We start from the raw sequence: 18,191 nt of genomic DNA on the forward strand, positions 1-18,191 counted from the left end.
GCAGCTAAAGGATATTTTGATGGGCACATTAGATCCAAAGAGTTGTCACATCTTTTTAACTCCATTGATCAGTATGAGATACTGATGTATATGAAATGGTGAGTCTCGTGCCATCTGATATGACATATCGGAGTAAATACAGTGGACACTTATGAGAAGAGTAGGTTGAGCTTGTGACATACAGATGATATGAGCATAGCGTTTACTCGAGTCAATAAAATATTATCTATGTCATACTAGTGCATAATATCCTCAGACCTGAAATGGCATGGTTGTCTCTTATATGGGTGGTTTGAATTTAATACCACTTACATATTTATACTGTGTATGGGTATTTCGGTGTGTGTTGGCTCAGATTACTTATATGTTGGGACAGGTGTTTAGTCAAGAGGGGATCCATAACCTTGAGTAAACAGGGTTAAAAGTCCTATGCGGATTTGAGCTATTCTTGACAAGATTAAGTTCCTAGCCAGAATGGGTAACTTTGTCAAGAAAGGTGTTTCCTAATGGTAAAGTTTTATATGTTAAGAATTGGATTTCAAATGAGTGCATAAGACTCCGCGATAAAGGGTATGACTCTACCATGACCCTTAATGGGATTGGGATATAATACGAAAGAATTTTATTGCATGGTGATGTATGATTAAAGGTTCATTTTAAGATATTCATTATTGCTAATTGGGTGGCCATAGCATGCTATGCTAGGTGTCAACCATAGTTTATGAGATGCCTAGAATGATTTAGAGAAATCATTCATGGTTTGAAAGAGTTCCAATAATATTAAGAGTTAATATCATTTCTCATTATCAATTAGTAATAAGCCTAGTAAGTCACACACTTACACAAGTTAACCACCAAGTTAATTACGATTTAATTAATTAATTAAAAAGTTTAATTAATTAATTAATTAGATTTGGTTTGCAATAAGATTGCAAAGTCCCTAGCATGATTTGAAATCAAATCTTGGATATTGGATGTATGATATAAATTGGATTTATATTTAAAGAGTTTAAATATAAATTTAATTATGAAGTTAATTAATGGAGATTAATTAAGTAATTAATTAATTTATATGTGATATAAATTAATTTGAGGGAGAAATTACAATTTTGAGTTAAAAACTCAAAAATGCACACAAGGGCCAAAATGGCAATTTTACATAGTAACACGTGGCACTTGTAACACCCCTCACCCGACTACAGTGTAGCCGAGCAAGGCATGCTACAATCGATGCCGGAGCACCCTAACTTATCTTACTTTATTTTTATTTAAATAATTTTGAATTCATTTAATTTAATATCAATTATTTTTCGACGGAGAAACCAGCGGAGTTTCCCCTATTTTATTATTTCATGATAAATTTCAATTATAATTCATACATTCATTTGATCATTTATATGATCACAATTCACATCAATTATCCTTTTATACCATTTTACTCAAAATACTCCTCCTATCTATAATAATGAGAACTAATGTCTCATTTATACATTAATATGGTTTATTTATTTATTCATTATGTTATTCATATTGATCACAATTCTAAACAATGGTTCACATGTACCATTGTATTCAAAACATTTTTCCTTTCTCATTTATAAATTCAATAATCTACTTATGTAATTACAAATTTTATATTTCAAGTTGAGTTACTAATATTTTATGAATTCCATTTGTGATGGGCATATAAGCCCTAGCTATCTATTCACATCAATTAGGTGACTTATTTTTCATGTTTCAAGTAATCCATGAATATTTCATGGATTTCAAATTTATGGCCTTAATTTCTTTTTAACAATTTTGACTAGGATGCATAGTCCACATTTGTCATACAATTCTAAGCATTTAAGCTTAGAATTGGTTCTAGGTCTTCATATTAGTTTGCTAATTATTTTGATTACTATTCACCTTACTAGTCAACCAAAATGTTGACTTTTTAATACATAATAAATTTATTGAACCTAAGTTCTCCAAGATACCACATTTTGAGTTTTACATTTGCTAGTATTAATTGCCAATTGCAATTTAAAATCCCCTAGATGCATTTCTAATTTCAAATTTTGAATTTCAAGTTTTGGTATCACTATTCACCTCATTGGTCAACAAAAATGTTGACTTTTGGATAGAAAATAGGTACATTGGTTTTAACACTCCCAATGCACCCCATTTTACATTTAAAACTTGTTGGAATTGATTACCATTACCATTTCTAAGCTTAACACAAGAGAGCAGAATTTTCAGTTTTTGTGACCCAATTTTACTGTTCCATTGGGTCCTGTTGCAGTGGGAATTTGAAGAAATGGTAAACATGAAAGTTGTTCCTTATTTTGTCTAGTTGAATTTCTTTTTTTGAATCACTCAATTTGGAGTTTTGTAGCTCTAGATATGGTCCAAAAACCACAACTGGCCGGATTTCAATTCTGCAGAATTTACCAAATCTACAGTACCATGAACAGTGACTGTCACTGCCTTGTTGGATAGGTTCTGGTCATAATTTGGGGTAGGTTTCTTCATAAAAGTTGTTTTTCTATGTCTTATCTTGTTGCTGTAAAAATTTCAGGTCAATTGACCATATCTACAGTGAGTTATGGCCAAATGAACAGTTACTGTTCATTTGGTCATTCTGCAGAATCAGCTTGCAGGGTATCCGGATTGGGGCCAACTTTTGGTCCTCTTGCTTTGGTCTTTTGGGCATGGTTTCTTCAGCAAAAATGTGCCATTATAAGTCTAGTTTCATGTAAAATTGGCCAAACACCAATTGGACCTACACAACCAAAGATATGGCAGTCCAAACAGGCTGGACTCACAGCCTCATTTCTGCTGTCTTTAGGCAGCCTACCAAAACTCTTTGTAACCCTCTAATGCACTTCAAATTATGGTCAACTTACCTCAAATGGTCACTAATTGACCATTAAAATGTTCTTTCAACATCACATACTGTGACACCCCTTACCCGTGTACAGTATACCCGAGTAAGTAATGCCACCTGGTGTACCGGCACACTCTAATATTCCTCAATTAATTTAGACAATGCTTTTGCATATAATTTATGAAATACAATTTATTTAAACCATTTATCAAAAGTATCATTCATTTAAGGTTCCGAAAGTTTTAAAGAAAATCCGTGAGTACCTGGTTAAAAATGGAGAAACTGTTCTTCTGAACTGTTAAAAACACTTCCAATATACAATTTCATTCATTCTCAACTCCAATATCATCACAAAACTCAATATCAAGATATCAACAATTTTTCAGTTTCAGGTTTCAACAACCTTTTCATTTCTCAACATCCATTTCTCATATACAAGCAATAAATACATGCTCAAATCTTGCATTCATAGTCATAACTTTCATTATTTACATAAACATCAAAATATATTACATGAGTTCAAATACATATGAGAAAATACAAATCTGCTACAAAATATCAAAATGATAAAATGACACCTAATGCCCTACCGATGCACTGCAGGTAGTGAGGTGACACGGACATCGAGCGTAATCGGATAGACTCACCCATGCGTGGTCTACGGGCTCACGATCGGGATCTCCGGACCTACGCGTGGCAAAAGCAACGCGCTAAGCAATAATGCTTAGTGGTGCAATAATATAATAGAAGAAAATAGCAAGAAAATAAATGTGTATACAATGTGTATGCTTTCTTTATTTGATCTTGGTATATTCATTAATTCGTTAACTTTGTTCACTTTTATTCATTTAGTTGCCCCAAGTAACCTACACTAGACGACTGGACTGGATAATGGGTAAACTGGCACTGGGTACCTAGTACCTCGGGCCGTCACACCATCGGTCACATATGCATCTCCGGCAGCAATGTAACAACTAACAAGTCAGAATAATGTCAGGCAAAAGGCCAAGTCTTAATGCAAAGTCAGAATGGCTAAAAGCCATGAAATCATAGAATGGCATTTTTGCCATGTGCAGTACTGCTAACTGAACCCTATTGGCATGCCAAACTATCCAAACCAATCTTGTTAGGTATACTAGGGCATTTGAAACTCTTAAATTTGTCAATTTGTGAATTTCAATTTTTTTGGTGTCACTATTCATCATTGGTCAACAAAAATGTTGACTTTTAGAATAAAAATGTGTACATTGACTTTGGCACTCCCAACATACCACATTTGGTGTTTAAAACTTGTTGGCATTAAGTGTTTTTACCATTTCTAAGCATTAAACCAAAGGAGCAGATTTTTCAGATTTTGTACCATAACTTCACTGTTCCATTGAACACTGTTACTGTTGGAATTTGAAGAAATGTAAAACATAAAAGTTGTTCCTTATTTTGTCTAGATGAATTTCCTTTTTTGAATCACTCCATTTGGAGTTTTGTAGCTCCAGATATGGTCCAAAAACCCAAGCTGTCCGGATATGCATTCTGCAGAATTTTACCATATCTACAGTGCATGAACAGTGAATTGAGTCACTTGGTTGAATGGGTTCTGGCCATAATTTGGGGTAGGTTCCTTCATGAAAGTTGTTTGTCTATGTCTTAACTTATTTCTGTAAAAATTTCAGACCAATTGACCAAATCTACAGTGACTTATGGCCAAATGAACAGTTACTGTTCATTTGGTCAAATTCTGCAGAGGCAGTTTTAGGGTTCCGGATTGTGGCTGAGTTTTGACCCTTTTGCTTTGGTCTTTTGGGCATGGTTTCTTCAGCAAAAATGTGCCATTATAAGCCTAGTTTCATGTCCAATTGGCCAAACATCAATTGGACAAGCACAGCCCAAGTTATGGCAGTGCAAGGGACTGAAATTTTAGTCCCTATCTGCTGTCCATAGGCGCTTTATACTTTCACTTTACCATCCCATTTTTTAGTTCTAATTAGGGTCAACCTACCTAAAATGGTCACTAATTGACCATTAAAAAGTCCTCTAACCATTTCCAAAGCTAAGTCACCATTTCACCTTCCCAAACCCTAATGTTCAACTAAATTTACTCATAAACCTTGTCTAACATACTTAGTTCAATCTTCATGCATTTTAATACCTTAACCATGATTTCCAACCACTCTAAGTTTGTTAAACAATCAAATTCAATCTCCCATAGGGCTGCTGAAATTTGAAGGTGCACTTAACACATGCAATTTACTTTAATTTCCTTAAAGTTTCTTAGCTCAAATAATGTTCTAACTAAAATTAAAAGAAGAAGAATGAAATTTGTAGCACTAACCTCACTTAGGAGTTTTTCAAAAGCTCAATTTCTTCACCTTCTTCTCTTCTTCTTACTATCAATCTTCTTCTCAAGGTGAAACAATTAATTTTTGCACTTAGAGGGTAGGGAAATATGATGGAAATGATGGGAGTTTAAAGCTTGGAAAAGCTTTCATGGAGGTGGCTTAGGAGATAGGGTTTCGGCTGCATGAGGGAAGGGTGGCTGCTGCAAAAATTTCTTTTAATTTGGTCTCCTTTTATGTCTTTTATTAGTTTGGTCAAATGGGAGCTTAATGGTGATTGGTCAAAATTTTTAAATGATGTCATTATTGCCTTATTTTGGATTTTCTTTTCTTTTCTTTCACTACTCATTTCAAATTTCATTTCTAGTAATGTTTCTTCATATTTTATGTTATATTAATTATTTACTCAACTGGGCAAGTCGGCCAAAAATCACCTCGGAAGGCGAAATGACCAAAATGCCCTCCGTTTGGCTTAACGGGTCAAAATTGTCTGTACCGATTGAAAAAATTTGCTAGGTATTTTCTTGGCATTCTAATGCCATGGGAACCTCAATTACCCTTCTCTGGAGTCCCAAAAATTATTTTATAATTTTTCCCCCGGGTCTAGGGCTCCTCGTTGCGAGAACCGCAACTTCCCTCCGGTTACCCATCGCTAGGGCACCGGCTCGTTTAACTTGATTGTATTTTATTTCTAAAATTTTTACTAAATTTTTCTTGTTAATATTTGAGTTAATTATAGTTCCTGACTTTAGTTTGAATATTTTTCCGGACATTCTAGCTGTCTGGACCGACACCGGTCACCGGAACAGTAGGATGTACGGAGTGGTTACCGGGAGGGTGTTACACATACACAAAGTCCAAATTTCTCTCAAAAACCCTAATTCTCAAATAACCATTAATGCACATACATCAATTCAACATACTTAATGATGTTTATGTCTCATACTCATGTTCAAGACCACCCATATACAACTTAAATTCATTCAACACTCATCAACACTTCCATCACTAAGGCTGCCAACAATTTTTAAGTGGTCCATACATGGATATGTTCTTTTGATTTCATGAATTTCTAACTAAATCCATATACCTAACTTCAAATTTAAAGAGAAAAATGGAGAGATATAGCACTAACCTTAGTGGCTGAATTTTCTCTTGTTAATTCTTCACTTTCTTTTGTTTTCTTGGCTGCCAAACACTTCTCCTTGGTGTGGGTATAATTTTTAGTGAAGGAAGGATAAGGTTTTGAGGTGAGGAAGCTTAGGAAAATCAACCTTAAAAAAAAAATGGAGAGAAAGCTTTTTTGGCTATGGTGGACGTGAAATGAGGAAGGAGAATTCAGTTTTTCATTTCAATTTTCTGCCCATTTGACTCATTTTAAGTGGTTGATGGACATGTGTCACAATGTGATTGGGTGAGAGTGCTTAGTGACATAAGCATGAGGTCAAAATTGTAATTTTAATTCATTTTTTTTTTCTTTTCTTTGCTACTCATTTTCAATTCAATTTTTAGCAATATTTATTCACATTTTATGTCATAATAATTAGTTACTTAACTGGACAAGTCGGCCAAAAATCGTCTCTGAAGGCGAAATGACCAAAATGCCCTCCGTTTGGCTTAACGGGTCAAAATTGTCTGTACCGATTGAAAAATTTTTCTAAATATTTTCTTGGCATTCTAATGCCATAGGAACCTCAATGACTCTTCTCTGGAGTCCCAAAAATTATTTTATGAATTTTTCCCTGGGTCTAGGGCTCCTCGTTGCAAGAACCGCAACTTCCTCCTCAGTTACCCATCGCTAGGCACCTACTGTTTAACTTGGTTGTATTTTATTTCAAAAATTTTTACTAAATTTTTCTTATTAATATTTGAGTTAATTATGGTTCCTGACTTTAGTTTAAATATTTTTTCGGACGTTCTAGCTGTCCGGACCGACACCGGTCACCGGAACAGTAGAATGTACGGAGTTGCTACCGAGAGGGTGTTATAGAACTCATCTTTGTGTGCCATTTGTCTTCCATGTGATGGAACATGATTTTTGATCAATTAATCTTGGCTTGACACATGCCTTAATGAGATGAAGACAACTTAAAAGCAAGATTGAATATAATCATGACATGTGGCACACTATAAATGGTTTTTGTCTCTTGTACATAAATACAAGATAAGAATCAAATCATCTCTCTCCTTTTCTTCATCTTGGACGGCAAAGAGGACTCTCCCTCTCTTCTTCATCTTTTTCCATTGATTCTTGAGTTTAAGCTCAATTTCTCTTGAATTAAAAGCACTAGAAATTTTATCTAGTCATATACATCCATAAGAATATCACCTTAAGCAAAACCCCTTTCATTTAAGTGGTTGGCAAGCTAAAAAAAGGAAGATTTGGGGCTGGCTAAGGTGATCTTGGTGGAGCTTATGGTGGACAAGCTAGAGGAGCCTTAATTGAAGCTCTTGGAGGCTACCAAAGAGAATAGGAAGTGTGACTCTACGCCTTTGAGGTTAGTCTTCTTCAATCCCTCTTTTAGTTAGGGTTTGGTAGGTTTAAATGTTAAACCTCAATCCTTGATGGCAAATGAATCCCTAATGTATGTTAGAAGAATATTGATTTTGGGCAATAAAGATTGGCTAGGATCATAATACACTTATATGTATGCATCAAAACCTAAAGAAAATTTTTGAAATCCATCCTCTAACGCCCTAATTTCGCTTCCCAACGCCATCAATTGGTATCAGAGCCACTATATTTGCCATTAGGATTAATTTTAGGACTTAATTGTATGATTGGATGAGGTTTGGGTTGATTTGAATGAGATTCGGATTGAAAAACCTAAGAAAAACCTTATTGCCGCAAGAAACACGGCTTGGGCGTGTCCCAGGCCACGAGCCATGTTTCTGGCTTTGTAGCACACAGCTTAGGCAAAAGGTTACACGGCCTGTGTTTTCGGAAAACATGGCCCATGCTTTTGCTCGCCTGGGGTCGTGTCGTGTGACATGGCCCGTGTAATTCAACGCCTCAGGCAGTGTAATTGGTTACACAGGCCGTGTTAATGAACATAGGGCGTGTTTTGATGTAAGGGGCGTGTTTTGGCTAATTTTAAGGATTTTTATGCAATTGTTGTGTGATTTGTGACCTTAAATCAAGCCTAGACCTAATTAAATAGTTTAATTAGGATTTCCAATCATATAAATAAATTTTGAAAATTGTTTTCATGAAAATTAAATTTGGGAAAAGTTCCTAAATTTAAAATTAATTTGAATGAGATTCAAATCGAGCTATAAATTGGGTATATGATATTCAATTTGATTATGCATGTATATTTTTGTTTAATTGTTGAATGTTAATATGCATGATGGATGATCATGGACAATAAAAAGACCAATGTGATTGGATTTAATTCTTTTTATTTTCTTTGGGATATAATGATTAATTTTATTCATAGTGGCATGTAATATAAGTGTTATATTACATATGATGTAATTTCATTTATATAAGGACTCTAACGTCTAAATTCTTGTAAATTCATCTTGGTATGCCAAGGGTTACTTTGTAATTGGATTGCAAGAAGGCCGAAGAGATCAAGAGCATTAGTGGGACCAATGGGAGGATATCAAGATCAAAGGTTGATTTATGTACTCCTTCAGCATCTCTTGTGATAGAATAGATGAAATACACCTAGGAAATGCCTTAATTCCATTCTTGGTGGCTCAAAATTGAATCCCTTAGAAAGTCCATGATCATGCCATTTTATTTGATTATCCATATATGCATGAGATGTGTATGAATGAATGCTTATATGTAATATATGCATACCAAATGGATAATGTGCAAAGTGAGACCTTAATAGTAATTAAGCCTACTACAAAATCTTTTAATCAAATGATTAAGTTGGTAATGGTATAATTATGGTAATTATATCATGGCTCTCCACTAGGGTAATTAAATTTGGAAATTTTAGATACTTAAACTGTAATACCCCGAGCCTTCGAGCTCTGAATAGTATCAATTTTTGATTTGTGACTATTACTATTCAAAGACACATTAAGGACTAAAAATAAAAGAAAAATTAATTGAGATGGATATAATTAAACATCAAGTGAATCAAAGACCTAAGGACTCATCGGGTATTATGAAAAAGAAGGATTATGACCCCGATGAGAAGCACTTTGGCCAATTCACTTCAAGAGTTGATTTTTGATCAAAATGTCAATTAAATTAAATGAAAATAATATATTTAATTATGAAGAAATTTTGAAAAAAATTAAGTGTAAATGTAAAAAGAAAAGAAAAGAAATAAAAACGTAAGTTTAATTACCTTTATGACACAATTAAAATTTTATAACCAATGGGTTTTGGACAACTCAATTAAAAATTAATTAAATAAATCAAAATTGGCATAAATATATAAAGGAAACAAACCCTCTTCCCTTTCCCCATTTGTGCCGCTACCCTCTCCCCATCCCCTCTCTCTTTCTTTTCTTCATTTCCCCCATTTGCAACCTCCCTCCACTCTTAATTTCCCACCTTTCATCCATGGGTTCTCAATCTAAATGGTAGAAAATACCGAAGTGACATTTGATTGAGGGATTGAAGCAAGAAGAATAAGGAATTTGGAAGGGAAATTGAAGATTAGAAGTTGGACACTTGAGGTAAGTTTCTTTTCTTGCTCAATTAGTTATACAAACTTTGAATCAAGTTAGATTTTTATAAAAATTACATAAGAAAGCATGAGAATCATGTATGTGTAAAGAGATGTGATTTTGGCCAATTTGGGAAAAAATTAGGGTTTGATGTGTTTTTGTTAAATTGACGATGAATTCAAGTTTAATTAAAGTGGTATACATGTTTAGGGTAGTAGAATTACATGGGAATTGCATAAATTGAAAAAATTGAAAACTAGGGTTTATGTAGAATTAGGGCTTTTATAGTATATTATAAAATTGAGGGTTATAAGACCTAATTATAGTCATTTGACATATTTTAGTTGAGAATTTATATTGAATTGATGAAGTGTACATGATTGGTGAAATAAATGTTATGGAATTACATGAATTGTGAAGTTGGGAATTTAGGGGTTTGAGGAAAATTTAGGTTTTTATGCTATAAAGTGTTATGGATGTATTAATGTTTAATTATGGTCATTTGGGGTTAATTAAATATGAGTTGATGTTGGTTAATGGAAGTAATTAGGGAGGTGACAATTGAACCTTAAGGGCAGAAAATTCTAAACCCGAGTCCAGCATGTTTAGACAGCCATAAGTTGAGCTACACAACTCCAATGTATGTGAAACTAATTGGAAATGAAACTTAAGACATAGGGCTAAAATTTTTATGAAGATACCCGGTCCCGAAAATGATCATAAGCTATCCTAAATGAGCCTTGAACTTAGAGATGGAATTTTGGACACTGACAGTGTGACCTCATGAATAGTAAATTTTGCATTATCGTAACTCTCTCTAGAAAACTCCAAATTAGGTGATTCTTAAACTGATGGAAACCTGAAACATAGTAGAACACTTCATATGAAGAACTTTGGACCAAATTATGGACTTAACTCAATCAAATTGCTGAGCAAATTTGGGTCAACCAATCTGTAGAACCTAGAAGCTGTAGAATTGGTACACATGAATAGTAAAATTTGAATTGACATAATTCACTCTAGAAAACTCCAAATTAGGTGATTCTTGAATTGATCAAAACTTGAAACATAGTAGAGCATTTCATATGAAGAACTTTAGGCTAAATTATGGACTTAATCAAATTACTGAGCAAATTTGGGTCGACCAATCTGTAGAACCTAGAAGCTGCAGAATTGATACACATGAACAATAAATTTTGAATTATAATAACTCATTCTAAAAAACTCCAAATTAGGTGATTCTTAAACCAATGGAAACCTAAAACATAGTAGAACATTTCATATGAAGAACTTTAGGCTAAATTATGGACTTAACTTAATCAAATTACTGAGCAAAGTTGGGTTGATGAATCTGCCAAAACCTGGACCATGTGAATAGTAACTAGAAATTTAATCATAACTTGAGCTACACAACTCTAAATTAGGTGATTCAAAAAGAAAAATAAATTTAGGACCTAAAGGAACAATTTTCATGGGGAACACTTCATCAAATTATGATTGAAACTAGATAAAAATTGACTTCAAAGATTTGGACACCAAGTTGTCTAAAGTTCCAAACTCTTTGAAATTTGCCAATCTAACTTATGGAGGCATTAGACATTTATGAAATGAGTTTTTGGCAATAGTTAAGTTAAATATCGAGACATTCTACTTGTGTATTTTTAGTAGAAAAAGAGATTGGGACGGACAAGGAGAAGTAAGTAAAGAGAAAGGAGTTCATTGAAGGATTGTGCAATTTTTAAACTTATAAATTGATTAGAATGAGTTTATTTAAATGGATTTGCGTTGAATGAGTTTAATTTGATTGAGATATTGTTTTTTCTCTTGCATTTGAGAAATTTAGGTGTTGCCACCTCTATATGGATTTTATGATGATTTGAATGTATTTTTCGGTTTGCAAATGTGATTGTTGAGTAGAAAACTTTTGAAAATTGTTTTAAAACCATAGTTAGCATGACAATCCCTTTCGGAACTTCCCAGTAGTAACGGCTACTTGGGGTTTAATATTTGATTATGATTATGTCCCCTATTAATAATGGTTAGTAGGGTGAGACTAGATGAGTACTCATTAGCTAGCTAGCCCTTCCCTCATTAATAACGGTTAGTGAGGTTGAGATTACTTTGTCGTGGTGTACAACACAGCATTGATCGTGAATTTTTATGTCATAGTCTAAACTGTGTGTTAATGTTGGCAACACTTATGATTTTTGATTTATGATTGTGAATTATGACCTCTTCATTGAAAGGTGATTTCCTAAAAGATTCTTATGAACTTAGAACTTTTGTGTGATGTTTTCATACTTATGGAAAATATGATTTATTATGTTTTGACAAATTGTGCTTTATGTCACACCCTACCCCTCTGTAAGGCATAACATGATCCCGTAGTATACCTAATGAATTACCAACTTCGTCTACTGATAACCCATTAAATACACTACAAGGGATTTTAAAACTTTTCTTACTTCTTTTTACAGTGGTGAGCACAATTTACAGGTGTTAAAAAAAAAAAAAACTTTTTGAACTGAAGTGAAACAGCTAACACATTTGGACTATTAGTGATTTCTGTAAAATTTTGGCAGAGTGCCATCTGTATTTTGGATAAAACAGTTCTTCAGAAAAATCTGTAAAGAGCACTTCAATATATTTCCAAATCTCAACTCCAACATAACTCAACACAACATATTTCTCAATTCAAATCCACAGTAATTTTTCAAAGACTGAGATAAAGAAATACAGTACAAATTTTTCAAGCCAAAATATCTCATAATTTACTTTACAACTTCAATGTACAATTTTAATTTACAACTGCTCAAAACCAAGAACAATATGTACATACAGTGATCATACATTACAGTACAAAATGCAAAATGTAGTATACTCGTTATACCCGATAATCTCTCGCTGGATGTACTAGCAGCCTAGTCTGCTGCCCTGTCCGTCTGTCTACCTGCGACAGCAATGAAAAGCTATCGCTGAGATATTGTCTCAGTGGTGCACAACATTAACCAAATACAACTTTAAATCACAAATCACAAGTTATATAAATAGTGGATACTTAAAACCATAGTTAAATTCAAGACAATAAATGTCAACAAGAATTTAAACTCCATTTCTCAATATCACAATAATTTCAATAAATCAAATCATGATTAAATTCAAAAAACAGTGAATGTCAATAAGAATTTAACTCCATTTCACAATCTCATAATACATATCAATAAATCACACACAGCTTAATCATGTTCCAAAGTTCAATTCGTCCCAAAAGTCGATGGCTAATGAGGTATTCAATTCATCCCAAAAGTCGATGACTAATGAGGAATAATATAGCTAGCTAGCAAAAATATGAGTACTCATTCGATTCGTCCTCAACAGGCACACACCTCAACACTTCAGCCAGAGAGGGAATTCAATTCGTCCCAATAGACAAGCTAGCGAGGAATACAATCAATATACATGATAGCTGTGGTTTCAAATCATTTTCAATGCTTTTCAATCAATAAGTATCCATCAATATCATTCAAACAATTTTTCACAGTTTCAAACCATTTACAATATTTTTCAAGCAATAAGTATCCATTCAAACACATTTTCACAATTTAAAATAATAATGTACAAATAGTCATAATTCATTTCAATTGAAAAATTCAAAAGAAATAGTTGTTGTGCACAAACCTCTGATAACTGTCTCCTGGTCTTGACTCAGTGTTTCCTTCCCTTTTCCTGAGTCTTTGCTAACTGAGAAACACAATTTGAAGTATTTCAGTACTTAATTAAACTGTTTCTAATGATAATGTTTGATAAATAATTCACTAAATGCTATTATTTGCTTAATCAACCTAGTATGTCGACCCTCAATGCATTCTAGGTAAATTAGGTTTTAATGTTACTAACATGTCACATTCGATAGTCTTTTAGGGTTGGTACATGTTACCAAGTTCATTTCTGTGTATACTGCCTTTTCTTGCAATTTGCTGGATTCCGGTATACTAGTTTGACCTAGCCAGACGACCTAGTTCCCTCGGTTTTTGAGTTTCGGTCAAAACTATAAACTTGTAGATCTATGTCTTATGGAACGTGGGGCAAAATTTCAGGTCATTCTGAGTTATGTAGACCAAGTTATGGTCATTTTACTATTGCTGGTCAAATTGCACTAAAATTGGTCATTTTAGGTCAATTTTGGTTTGGCTAGTTTTTGGACCCGAACTTGTGCAAGCTGTTTGACTTGCTTATGGTCATTTCTGGGCTTTGGTGTCTTCATAAGACTTGTAGATATGGGTCTTAACTATTCATAAAATTTCAGGTCAATTGGACCTGTTTTGAGTGAGTTATGGCCTAAACACTAACTGCTGCTCAAATGGTCAATTTTCAGGCCTTATTTGCACTTAATCCGGATTTGGTCATTTTTTAAGCTACCTTGCAAGCAGAATTTTGGCAAGCTTCCTACATGAAAGTTGGCACATTTTGTGCCTAGTTTCACCTCCAATTGGTCTCATACCAATTGGAGCCACACACTTAATGTTATAGGCCTAAAACACAAACTGCCTTATTGCATTTCTTTCATACATATCAAGGATCACTCCTAACACTTACCAAACTCAATATTCAAGTCAATTCTGGTTGTATCATGACCTAAACATAATTCACAACACATTATAGGTCATTTTGGTAACTTACAATTACATTCAACATACACCATAAAGTGCAGAATTTTTTAACTCAATTTACAACAATTCAAGCACCTAACCATAACATTTTTACATGTCCAACTTCACACCATCATACATACACATCAAACTGCCATAACATCCAACACAAGTCAACATTAATATACCATAAACCAAGCATGAATTCCAGCATTCTTCAAGAGTCAACAAACTGCTGCAATGATACATTTACATTCCATTAATTTCCAAGCTTCAAATTTCAATACACATTTACATATACTAAGTATAATCACCCAAATAATTTCCTACACAATATACATTTAATCAATCCTTTAATTCACCATTTACAAGCAAAAATAAACTGTCTTCAAGGTGTTTCCATGGCTGCCAAAAGTATACTTTCCCCTTTACACATCAAACCTCAAAAATTTCTCCATAAATCAAACACCCATAACATCCTTACAAACTTTAACAAAGCAACAATAAAAAATACAAACTTACCACTTTGGAAACTCTTCAAAACCTTGACTAAACTTGATCTTCTTGCTACCTATCTACTGCCCAAGTGGTGTAGAACAATTTTTGTGGAGGAAAAGGTAAGAAAATTGGCTTGGAGATGAAGGGATGAAGCTTGCATGAAGCTTGTAACAAATGGCCATGGAGGTTTTCTTCCTCCTTGGTCTCAGCTGGAATTTGAGAGGTAGAAGAAAGTGGTTTTCTGCTGTCCAAAAATCAGATTAATGGTCCACTTTAGGTGTTAGTGGACCACTAAGTGGAAAGATAATGTTAATTTAATCTTAAGGTTTCATTTTCCCACATTAAGCTTCCCATTTTTGCTATTTACATTAGGTACCACTAATTTAATTTTTCATGACATTTTCCAAGTGTAACATCATGTATTTTTAATGGACATTTAGGTCAAAAGACAACTCGGGGTGTCAAATGACCACAATGCCCCTGTTCGGATTGCATTCCCGATTTTTCGGTAACACCGAGTTTTGTCCGCTTTTCGATTTCTCACTTTTCTTTGTACTAATTATTTAATTTTTATTTAATATTTCTTATGGTATTTAAACCTCAATAGGGGTCTATTTAAGTCCTAAAAATATTTTTCAGGGTTCCCCGCGGTCCAGAGCTAGTCAACGGTCCACGCTGTGACTTCCCGGTGCGGTCACCCATCGCTAGGATTCTCGGCTCGCTTAACTTGGTTACATTTCTTTGCTATTATTTTTCCTTTGTTTTTCTTGTATTTTCTTTTCTTGTATTTCATTATTTTATGTCTTCTCACTTATAACGAAGTGTAGTTCTAGGCATCCTAGCTATCCGGACAATACTGGTCACTGGAACAGTAGAACGCACTACCGAACTTAGGGGTGTTACACTTTATTTAAAGTTTTAAAGTTATTAGTTGTGCATCACTGAGTGATATACTCAACGATAACTTATTTATGTTGCCACAGGTAAGGGAAAGGAGAAGGCTGCTGAGTGAGAGACTTGGGAGCAGCATTTTCTATTGACTGAGGGTATATATAGTAGGTATACTCTTGAAATTTCATTTTGATGTATTTTGTAGCTATATATATGGATGTACGGATATTGAGTAGTTTGTATTAAAAAACATTACATTGCTATAACATTTTGAGTTTGTAACTATTTGTATTTCCTTTTGGGACTTATGTAAATGTAACTTTTGTAATATTAAATTTATTTCCTCCAATGAATGTCTACTTAAAATATAATTAAATTTATTTTGTTTATGAAACGGATTGAAGGAGATCTTTTACTTGATTTATTTTGTGGTTTCAACAGGTTATACTTTGGGTTTTATTAAAGTTTTAACTATCACCATGCAGTTTTCCGCAATATAAAAGGAAACTAAAATGTAATGTTTTGTTTAAAATCCGTTGTAGTATACTTAATAGGTTATCGGTAGGTGTAGTTCGGTAATTCATTAGATATGCTATGGGAATATGTCATGCCTTACTAGGGATAAGGTGTGACAAAACTGTTGGCTATGGTTACATAGGGATGGTTTTTGTGCTCTAAGAGATTTTCAAAATTTAATTATTAAAGCATATGATGTTGTGAGTATGTGGGTACTTTGGTGATTAAGAATGGATGTACTTGAGGTTATCAAGGTTCAAACTTCCATACTCACTAGTATAGTGGGCTCAACTTAACTATTGCAAGATAGGCCAAGAATGGATGTACCTGAGGCTTTGAACATTAGGGGCCAAATCTATTGATTGAGTTTCATATGAGATGTGACGAACAAATGTTGTTCACTTATGTATTATTAAAAGTATCCAAGAAAATGTGATTTGAGGATATTTGTCACACCTTACCCCTCTGTAAGGCATAACATGATCCCGTAGAATACCTAATGAACTACCGAACTTCACCTACCTATAACTCATTAAGTACCCTACAAGGGATTTTAAAATAATTTTCTTACTTTTATAAGTGGTGAGCATTTTCTAATAGGTATTAAAATCATTTATTCAAAGTTTTAAAACTAGTAAAATTTTTTGGCTCATTTTGTTTTTTTGCAAATTTTATAAAAATTTCGGCAGAGTGCCGTCTGTATTTTGAGAAAATAGTTCTTCAAATACCTGTAAAAAGCACTTCCAATAATTTGTCTCAACAACTTCTTCAAATTCACAATCATCACAATCAATTTCAACATCATTTATCAACTTCCAAAACTTCAAATCCACAATATCCAATTCAAATACCATCCAAAATATTACTAATTACTTTCATTCAAATTAAAATAAAATACTTCCATTCATATATAATTAAATGTAAAACAACTTATATACATCATACTAAAAATTTACATTAGGGAAAATCCAACTAAAATTTATTACAAACTTTGTACAAACTGCTCAAGACTAATTTTACATGTCCGTACCTTTATATACATTACATACATCAAAATAAATTTTTATAGTCATGGTATAAATTATACTCGATAGCTTCAAGGCAAGTAGCTCCTCAATCCTCAGCAGCTCAATCTGCCGCTCCTCTAGTCTCTATATCTGTGACAGCAATAACAGCAATTGCTGAGTACTAGAACTCAGTGGTGCACAACATACTAAAATAATCTTTATGCAGAATTTAAATTGTATTTATTCAAAAATTGGATTGAACATGAGAATTAAATATAAAACATGAATTATGAGATTTTAATCCAAACAATTTCATTTCGAAGTATCAAAACACATTTCATAAAACCCATAGTTATATCATGCCATTTGAAATAAATATAATCTCAATAGCCAGAGGCTAAGGAGAAGTCACATCACAAGGCTAGCTAGCTCAAATATATAGATATCCATTCAATTTCTTTTTCTACTGGCACACACCTCAACACTTTAGCCAGAGAAGAAATCAAAATTCGAAACTGATTACCCCCACTAGTCATGCTAGTGAGGTGTTCAAATATATGGTCATGATACTGTGGTTTCAAAACTTATCTTAACAATTTACTAAATATTTATGCCATCTCAAATAACTTCCAACAATTTAAATCAAAAGCATCATAAATACTTTATAATAATAATGTCACAATTCAATATTTCAAATTATTCAAAACAATATGCAGAAGATAATTTACAGAAATTATACGTTGTGCACAAACCTTATATGAGTCGCCTTTTGGCCTTGACTCGACACCTC

This window comes from Hevea brasiliensis, chromosome 1 (assembly GCF_030052815.1).
Source record: "Hevea brasiliensis isolate MT/VB/25A 57/8 chromosome 1, ASM3005281v1, whole genome shotgun sequence".
Lineage (NCBI taxonomy): Eukaryota > Viridiplantae > Streptophyta > Magnoliopsida > Malpighiales > Euphorbiaceae > Hevea > Hevea brasiliensis.